The sequence below is a fragment of the Tamandua tetradactyla genome, chromosome 4, assembly GCF_023851605.1.
Source record: "Tamandua tetradactyla isolate mTamTet1 chromosome 4, mTamTet1.pri, whole genome shotgun sequence".
Classification (NCBI taxonomy): Eukaryota; Metazoa; Chordata; class Mammalia; order Pilosa; family Myrmecophagidae; genus Tamandua; species Tamandua tetradactyla.
Window position 1 is genome coordinate 158,439,891 of NC_135330.1, and position 10,871 is coordinate 158,450,761.

A 10,871-nucleotide genomic window follows, 5' to 3' on the forward strand; every position below is an offset into this window, starting at 1 on the left:
TCATTCTGTGTCTCGCTTATTTCACTCAACATTATGTCCACAAGGCTCATCCATCTTGCATTGTCCTTCAGGATGTCATTTCATCTTACTGCTGCATAATATTCCATCATATGTATATACCACATTTTGTTAATCCACTCATCTGTTGATGGGAATTGGATTGTTTCCATTTTTTTTGTGATTGTGAATAATGCTGCTATGAACATTGGTGTGCAAATGTCTGTTTCTATCATTACTTTCAGCTTTCCTGAATGTATATCAAGTATCAATATTACTGGGTCATAGGGAAACTTGATATTTAGTTTCCTAAGGAACCATCAAAATGTCTTCCATAGCAGCTATAACATTATATATCCTCCTCCACATCCATCCTACAAATACAAAGCTTTAGACTACTGAAGGAAATCAACTTCCAAAGGAAACCAATCAAGATATTTATGTCACAAAGACAGTAGAAGATCACTAAGCATATTATGATGCAGACAGATATAGCCCAATCTAATGACCAAATTAAAACACCAGAGGAGACACAGACATTGGAACAACTAACCAAAATGTTCATATAATGCTACTAAATAAGATAAAGAGGATGGCTAATGTCATAAAGAATATAAAGAAAACACTAGAAGAGCATAAAGAGGAATTTGAAAGAATAAATAGAAAAATAGCAAATATCATAGAGATTAAAGATGCTATAGACCAAATAAAAAACATTTTAGAGACACACAACAATAGATTTGAAGAGACAGAAGAAAGAATAAGCAAACTAAGGGACAGGTCAACTGATTTTGAACATTCAAAACAGCAAATGGCAAAAAAGATGGAAAAAATTGAATTGGATCCCAGGGAAATGATGGACAAAGCTAAGCATGCAAATAAGGAATCATTGGTGTCCCAGAAAAAGAAGAGAAGAGTAAAGGGTCAGGAAGATAAGTTGAGGATATAGTAGGGGAAAACGTCCCAACCCTTTATTTATAAAGGACATAAGTAAGCAAGTCAAAGAAGCTCAGTGGACTCCAAATACAATAAATCCAAATAGATCTTCCCCAAGACACATACTAATCATTCTGTCAAATGTTGATGAGAAGCAGGAAATCCTGAAAGATTGCAAGAGAAAAACAGTTTTCTACACACAAGGATAACCACATAAGACTGATTTCAGACTACTCAACTGATGCTGTGAAGGCAATGAGTCAGTGGTATGATATATGTAAGATCCTGAAAGAGAAAGACTGCCAGCCAAGAATTCTGTACCCAGCCAGCTGTCTTTCAAAACTGAGGCAGGGATTAATTTTTTTACAGACAAACAAATCCTGAAAAAAAAATTGTCAACAAGAGACTGGCCTTACAAGAAATACTAAAGAGTGTTCTGTTGGATGAAAAAAAAAAAAGACAGGACAGCAGGACAGGGAATTCTGGAAGAGGGCACAGAACTGAACAGCACCAGTAAGGGTAATGTAAAGGATACAAAGAGAAAGAGGGAAGAGAATATATAGATCTGACAAATAAATCCAAAACATAAGATGGTGGACTCAAGAAATGCCTTTTCAGTAATAACATTGAATGCTAACAGATTAAACTTACCAATTAAAAAATACAGATTGGTAGAATGGATTAAGAAATAAAATCCAGCTACATGCTGCCTATAAGAGACTCATCTTAGACACAAGGATACAAAAAGATTGAAAGTGAAAGGATATAAAAAGATGTTCCGCCTAAGCTGCAAACAAAAGGAAGCAGGACAAGCTATACTAATATCAGACTAAACAAACTTTAAATGTAAAGACATCATAAGAGACAAAGAAGGACACTATATATTAACATATTTATATATTATATAATAAATATTTTATATATTTTTATATTAATATATATTAATAAAATGAATGGACAATGCACCAAGAAGAACTAACAATCATAAATATTTATGCTCCCAATCAAGTTGCTCCAAAGCATGTGAGAAAGACATTGGCAGAACTGTACTTGTGCAGGAGAGGTGGGTTTGGCTGAAGCAATTGTGAGCATGCTTGAGGTGGGGGGTGTGGGGCAGGGGAACATATGGGCTTGGCAGGACTAGGGTGCTTGGAGTACAGCGAGGCAGGGGCAGGTGATGGGGTTCAGGTGCATGGGATGTGGGGTAAGTCACAGGTCTCAGTCCTGAACCTGTGAGGGTAGCACATTCAAGGAATAAGTCTTGGCTTACTTCCTAGTCCCCATCTCCCTGTCTGTGCACTCCTGAGGGCTCCCGGCTTCTGCATTAGGCTGTTTCACCAGCTGGATGATCTCTGGTTTCTGCTTCTCAGTTCCTCATCTTTTGCAACGAGGGCCACCCTATGTAGTGCAGAAGACCCTCCCAGGTCACTTATACTCTGGAATCACCATCTCAGTTGCCCTCCCATCCCTTCTCTAGCTGTTCCTTGAAGATTTAATATTTTGAAGATGACAAATTTGCCCTAAAGTGTTTTACAGACAGATAAAAAACAATCCTAGCAAAACTCTAGCAGTTTTTGGAGGAAAAAAAAAGACTGGCTCTCAAATTAATCTGTAAATACAATGAACCTATAATAGTAAAACAGTTTTGTAAAGAAAGTTCATATTTGGTGATTTTTATTATTTGTTTTTAAGGCTACCAATAAATATATTGTGGTAGGCTGAGAAATGGCTCTCAAGGATAATCCCTGGAACCTGTATATGTCACCTTCTTTGGGAAAAGAATCTTTGCAGATGAAATTAAATTAATGACTTTGAGATGATGAGACTATTCTGGATTATCTGGGTGGATCACATATATCATAAAAACAGGGAAGCAGAAATAAAGATACACAGAAAAGGAAGAGGCCATGGGAATGCCAAGGAGATGGGAATGATGTGGCCACAAGTCAAGACATGTTGGCAGCCACCAGAAGATGGAAGAGGCAAGGTATGGAATCTCCCTGGAGTCTCCAGAGGGAGTACAGCTTTGTTGACATTTGATTTTGGTTCAGCCAAACTGATTTCAGATTTCTGACTTCCGGAACTATGAGGGAATCATTTTCTGTTTTATTGCCCCCAAATTTGCTGTAATTTGTTACTAAAGTCACAAGAAACTGGTACAAATATGGTACTCAAGACAGAATGAAGCCGAAATAAAGATAGACTAATAGATCAATGAAACAAAATATAAATTTCAGAAATAGATAATTTTATTTACAACAAAAAGACCAAAGCAAATCACTGATAAAAAAATGAAGTGTATGTCGTAAACAGTGCCAAAGGACCTAACTTTCCATGTGGAAAAGTATGAACTTCAACCATATCTCACACCATGTGCAAAAATGAATTCATATGAATTACAGACCTAAAAAGTTATATTTTTAAAACTTCTAGAGAAAATTATTCCTTGGTACATGCAGCATTAGTGTATGTCATGAACAGTATACTGAATGAAGTAAGACTGACACAAAGCGTTTAAGCTGTGTCACACATTTATATGAATTTTTAATACTAATTTTTGTTGGTAAAAAATAGCACCTGAAGTGCTCCTATAGCAAATATTTTAAAATGTGGAAGTGGTTTTGGAGTTGGGGAGTAGGTAAAAGCTGGAATAATTTTGAGAGGCTTGGCAGAAAATGTCTAAGTTGTCTGGAAGAGTGTTGGTCAGCATTCTGGTTTGCTAGCTGCTGGAATGCGACACACCAGATATGGATTGGCTTTTAATAAAAGGGGATTTATTTTGCTAGTTCTTCAGAGGAAAGGCAGCTAACTTTCATCTGAGGTTCTTTCTTATGTGGGAAAGCTCAGGGCAATCTCTGCTGGCCTTCTCTCCAGGTCTCTGGGTTCCAACAACTTTCCCTCGGGTGATTCCTTTCTGCACCTTCAAAGGCCTAGGCTGAGCTGCAAGTGCTGAGATGGGGTATGCTGAGCTGCTTGGGCTGTGGTAGATTGAGCTTTCTCATTTAAGCACCAGCAGATTAAGTCAAACATCATTCATTGCAGCAGGCATGCCTCCTAGCTGACTGCAGATGTAAATCAGCAACAGATGAGGTTCATGTACCATTGGCTCATGTCCACAGCAACAGAACTAGATGCCTTCACCTGACCAAGTTGACCACTGAATCGAACTACCACAGTGGAGATATGGTCATTAAAAGTGATTAAGGAGAGGGTTCAGAAAAAAGTGAGGAGAGCTGTAAAGAAAGTTTCTATCATCTTAGAGAATACATATATCATGAAGAGAATATTGGTAGAAATATGGATGTTAAAGGTACTTCCAGTGAGGCCTTGGAAGAAAATGATGACTGTGTTATTGGAAATTAAAGGAAAGAAAATCCTTCTTATGAGCTGATAAAGAACTTGGAGAACGTGTGCTCTGATGTCAAATGCAAGGATGACATTTTAAGTGATGAACTTGGATAGTTAGCTGAGGAGATTGCCAAGAAAATTGTGAAAGTGTTGCCTAGTTTTTCCTTCTTGTTTATGGCAAATTGTGAACAGAAAAACATAAATTGTGTACTAAACTGTTAAGCATAAGGGAACCAACATTTAATGAAATGGAAAAATTTCAGCCTGTCCAGACAATGTATTCTAGTTCTTGACAAGGGTCCTACCTAAGTTCCAGGAAGTTCTTTCCCAGAAAACAGGGCAACACATGAGCATGTTGCTGAATAGCCATTTGCTAAAGAGATCAAATGTATGACTCAATCATCTCAGAGGACAACAATGACGATGCAATTATCAAGAAAGGACCTGTGGATCTTTTGTCTGAAAGCTTATTTCCTCCTTGAATTTCATTGAAAACCCATATGATTTTTGAGAATTTAAAAGCTGAAACACTGACAGCTGAACTGAGAGGGAGGGAGATGGGATAAAATGAAGGAAGAATGGCTTTAAGGGCAGAACCACGGAAATAGAGGAATGGACTGAGGAGATCTAGGACCAGTAGAGTGAGACCACAACTGTGATATTTATAAAAGGCAGGACTAATGCCCAAATGCTTAGAAAGGGTGGATCCTTCACCTGGGCACCCACAGAGTGTCAGGATGCTTCAACAATGGGCCCAGAGTACAAAGCATTTGGCTGCCTATTACTCTGAGACTGTGATCTAATGGAAATTGACCTGCTGGGTGTGCAAAACTTATTAACTTGGTTGGGAAATTTGATCCATATTTTCCTTTCCATTTCTCCCTCCTGGAATGAGAATGGCTCTCCAATGCCTGTGCCAACTTTTTATATTTTGGCACCATATAACTGATTTCATAGGTCCACAGGTGGAGAGGAACTGTGCCCCAGGACAGATCACACCTATAACTGGTTTTAGTGAGATTTTGGATTCATAATTGTAACTGAAGTGTCTTAAGACTTTTGAGAGATGTTGGGATAGAGAATGTATTTTGTATGTGAGACATTTCTTTTGGGGATCTGGAAGTCAAACTGTGGCAGATTGAATAGTATTTTCCACAAAGACATGTTCAAGTTCTAATTTCCAGTCCTGTGAGTATTATTTCATTTGCAAGTAAGGATTTGACTACGTTATAGGTTAAGACAAGGGAAACCTATAATTGGCATGACTGTAGTTTTTTTTTTTTTTTTTTTTTTTTTTAGCAAATTTGTCCTTAATTTGCTATCACTGGAGTTTTTTTCAGCAAAGGATATTTGGACATGGGAGTACATGTGACAGAGGCAGAGATTATTGGGTTGTATATCTCCAACAGAGACCTACAGACCTTAGAGAAGGCATGGCCTGCCAATACCTTGATTTTGAATTTCTATCCTACCAATTTTCAGGCAATAAATTCTTCTTTAAGCCAACCAGTTTGTGGCATTTGGTTATAATAGCCCTGGCAACATAATAAAGAGACACAATTACAAAAACTGTTTTAAAGCTCTTTTTTATGATAAATCAAGAATCTATATTATTTTGGGATTGGCATCTGATTTTTTTTGTCTTTTCCCTTGAGAATAGGTGGGTTAGTCAGGGTTCTCTAGGAAAACAGAATAGGAAAGGTTTGTAAATATGAGATTTATAAAGGTGTTTTACACAACTGTGGAATGGAAGAGTCCAAAATCCACAGGGCAGGCTGTGAAGCTGGCAACTCTGATGAAGGGTTTGGATGAACTCCACAGGAGAGGCTTGCTGGCTGAAGAAGCAGTGAAAAAGTTTCTCTTCTACCTTAAAATCCTTCAACTGATGAGATTATCTCATTGGTGGGAGACATACCTGAGTTGCTTGTGGATATACTCAGCCACAGATATAATCAACTGAGGGATGACTTAATACACCAGCCTTCTGCTTTATCAACGAGCCACAAAATACCCTTGCAATGATGGTCAGGCCAATGCTTGCCTGACAGACAACTGGGCATCATCACTTGGCCAAGTTGACATAAAACACTGACCATAACAATAGGTAACATTTTTATGGCTTGTTTTAGGTCAAGTAGTTTTAGATTTTATCCTGGGTGTCATGGTCAGCTTCATGTGTCAACTTGGCCAAGCGATGGTACCAGTTTGTGTGGTTAGGCAAGTGCTGGCCTGTCTATTACAATGAGGACATTTCATAGAATTAGATCATGATCATGTCAGCTGCATCCACAGCTGATTCCATTTGAAATCAGCCAAAGGAAGTTCTTCCACAATGAGAGATACTCAATCTAATCACTGAAAGCCTTTTAAGGAGGATTCAGAAGAGACAGGCTCTCTTCTTGCTTCAGCCAGCGGAGACTCTCCTGTGGAGTTTGTCCAGAACCTCCATCAGAGTCGATGGCTTCACAGACTGCTCTGCGGATTTTGGGCTCTGCGTTACCACGGTCACATGAGACAATTTTATAAATTTTGTATTTGCGAGTGTTCCCTGTTGATTATGTTTATCTAGAGAACCCTAACTAATACACTGGGCTTTGTGAATTATATGGTTTGTTTGTTTGTTTGTTGTTTGCATGGCCAGACACTGGGAATTGAACCGGGTCTCCAGCATGGCAGGCAGAACTCTGCCTGCTGAGCCACCATGGCCTGCCCGAATTATATGTTTTTAAATGGTAGATTCTGTTTTGTCACTGTAAAGGGCACTGATGCTTTTGTCTTTGAAGTTAACTTGGATAGACCCACTCTGTACACCATTATGCTTTCAGTTTATGGCAGTTAGAATCTCAGTGCAGTTTTTTATCACTTAGCTTTAACGCACTTTGAATTTTCTAGGCACATGTGGTTCAAAGAAGAGACAGATGCTTGGGCTAAGTATGTATGTTGGACTTGGGACTCTTTTTATCTGGATCTTCTCTATCTGGAGTTGCAATCCCACTGCTCATGTTTCCCTAGTGTTCCTTCTCCTGATACCTCTGCTCTGACAAGTGGTATTTAAATTGTGTTGCTGCCACTGCCAACACACTGTTAAAATCCTTAGTGGAAAACAGTCAATAATTGGGGACTTAATCCATATCTGTTCCTGACTCCAAGTTTTGTCTCCTATCCAAAAATTGCACACATTTGTTCATTCTGCAGAATATTCAGATCATATTTTCTTGTGTTTCCATGAAAGATTGTATCTCTTATATGGAAGCAGATTACTATTAAAATATATTTATTTTTATTGAAGTAAAATTGACACAACATAAAAGTAAAGTGCACAACTCAGTGTTTTGCAGTATATTCATAATGTATTACAAACGTAACTATCCAATAATGCAGCATTCCATATTGCCAAAAAGAAACCCCATGTTGACAATTCTCCCTTCCCCCATGTCTTGTGAAACACAATTCTACTTTCTGAAGCTATGAATTTGCCTTTTCTGAATATTTTATATAAATGGATTCCTACATTATGTTGCCTTTTGTGCCTGGTTTCTTTCACTTCAATACTGTTTTAAAGGTTTGTCATATTATAACATATTTCTGGACATCATTCCTTTCTCTGGCTTAATAACAATCCATTGCAAGTATATACCAAATTTTGTATATCCATCATTAGCTGATGGCCTTTTGGATTGTATCTACTTTTTGGCATTCATCAATAATGCTAGTATAAATAATAGTGTACAAGTTTTTGTGTGAACGTATGTTTCTAATTCTCTAACTAATATGTAGTAGTAGAATCATTGGTTCATATGGTATTCTAGTTTGCTAGCTGCTGGAATGCAATATACCAGAAATGGAACAGCTTTTAAAAAGGGGAATTTAAAAAGTTGCTATTTTACAGTTCTAAAGTCAAGAAAATGTCCCAATTATGACAAGCCTATAGAAATGTCCCAATCAAAGGCATCGAGGGAAAGATACCTTGTTCAAGGAGGCCGATGAAGTTCAGGGTTCCTCTCTCAAGTGAGAAGGCATATGGCAAACAGAGTCTCAGTTTCTCTCTTAGCTGGAAGGGCACATGGCGAGCAAGGCATCATTTGCTATCTTTCTCTCCTGGCTTCTTGTTTCATGAAGCTCTCGGGGAGGCATTTTCCTTCTTCATCTCCAAAGGTCGCTGGCTAGTGGGCTCTCTGCTTCTCATGGCTATGTCATTCTTCTCTGGCTCTCTCTGGAGCTCTTTCATTCTCCAAAATGTTTCTTCTTTTATAGGACTCCAGAAACTTATCAAGATCTGCCCAAATGGGTGGAGACATATTGTCACCTAATCCAGTTTAACAACCACTCTTGATTAAATCACATCTCCAGGGAGATTATCTGATTATAGTTTCAAACATACAGTATTGAATAGGAATTTTTCTGCCTTTATGAAATGGGATTTAGGTTAAAACATGACTTTTCTAGGAGACATACATCCTTTCAAACCAGCACATATGGTAACTTTATGTTTAACTTTTTGAGGAACTTCAGAAGTGCTTTTCACAGTATTTTGCATCTTTACTACTAGCAATGCATTAGTGTTCCAATTTCACCATAAAAAAAGTATTTTCTTTCCTTTTCTTCCTCCTTTCTCTTTCTCTCTCTCACCCTCCTTCTTTTTCTTTCTCTTTCTTTTTTATGTATTCATTTATTCTTTCTTTCTTTCTTTTTTACTGTAGTGATCTAGTGGGTGCAAAGTAGCATATCATTGTGGTGTTGCTTAGTATTTCCTTATTAAGTAACAATGTTGAGCATCTTTTCATGTGCTTCTTGGCCATTTGTATATATTCTTTGTGGAACTGCCTATTTAATCCATTTCCATGTTTACATTAGTTAGTTTGTATTTTTGTTGCCGATTAGTAGGAACTCTCTATATTCTGGATATTAGACCCTTACTGAATTTATGATTTGTAGCTATTTTCTCTCATTCTGTAAGGTTGTCTTTTTTATTTGATAATGTCCTTTGATGCACACGAAAACTTTATATTGTTGAAGTCCAATTAATATTTATTTTCTTTTTTGCAGGCACTTTTGGTGTCATATCTAAGAATCCATTGCAAAATTCAAAGTATTGAAAATTTCCCTTATTTTTCTTCTAAGAGTTTTATGATTTCAGATGCTTTTCTTAGCTGATAGATCCATTCTGAATTAATTTTTAAATGTAATACGAAGTAGGGTACAACTGCATTCTTTTGTGTATGCATACCCAGGGATATCAGTGCTGTTGTTGAAAGGAAATATCTTTCCTTATTGAATGACCTTGGCACCTATGTCAAAAATAAACTCACGGTAGATATGGGTTTATTTATGGACCCTTAATTCTATTTCATTTGCCTATATGTCTTTCTTTATGCCTTTGCTTCACATTTTTGATTAATTTAGCTTTGTATTACATTTTGATATGGGGAAGTATGAGTTCTCAAACTTTGTTCTTTTCAGCATTGTTCTGTCAGCTGTGGTTTCTTGCATTTCCATGTAAATTTGAGGACTGGCTTTTCCATGTTGGCAACAGATACTCCTGGAATTTTGATGGAGATAATATTGAATCTGTAGACTGCTCTAGTATTAATAATATTGCAATCTTAACAATATTAACTATTCAAATCCATGAATATGCAATGCATTTTCATTTAATTAGGTCTTATTAAATTCTTCTAGCAATATCTTATAGTTTTCCGTGTACTGGTCTTTGTACTCTTGATTACATTTATTCATAAGTATCTTATACATTTGGATGCTATTGTAAATATAATTGCTTCCTAATTTCCTATTTGGGTTTCTCATTGATGGCATGTGAAAACATAACTGAATTTGCTGAGTTTGTATATTAGCTTTAGATGTTTCTTTCTGGATTTGGGATATAAATATTTATACATCTATCTATAAATAAATAAATATATATATATTTATATATATATATATATATAAATGTTATATATGTATATAACATTTGTGCATCTGCTAATAGAGATAGTTTTACTTCTTCCTTTCCAATGCAGATGACTTTCATTTCTTTCCCTTGACTAGTTTCTCTGGCTATGATTTCCAGTAATGGGTTGAAAAAATAGGATGTCTGTCAGTTTATCACACATCCATCCTGGATTCATGCCTATGTGTAAGAGAAAAGATACTATAACAAAACTATGGAGAAAGACTAAAAGAACTTTCAACAAAATTTTAGCTGTAGTATAAGCAGACTTGCCAGTATTGACATTACACTGACTTCAGTTGTGATGAGGAATGGTATTCTCATATTCTCCACTTGACTTCACTATCAGTAACTTCAAAGGAACTCAATAAGAACTCTACTATACGATTTCTTTCTTGTTGCGCAATTATTCAATATTTGATATTTTTGAATAATAATGTAGTCTTCATTTTAAAATTTTTAATCGAGAAAACAAACAATACACTTAAAACCACCAAAATTGGATATTTTAGTTAGTTTAACTGTAGACATATTTAGATAACTTTTTCATTTTTACATTTTTGTATTTCAACTCAGATATTATATAGTTAGCTGAGCACAAAGTTTAATTTTTCTTCTAAATGTAAGTATAATTAATACT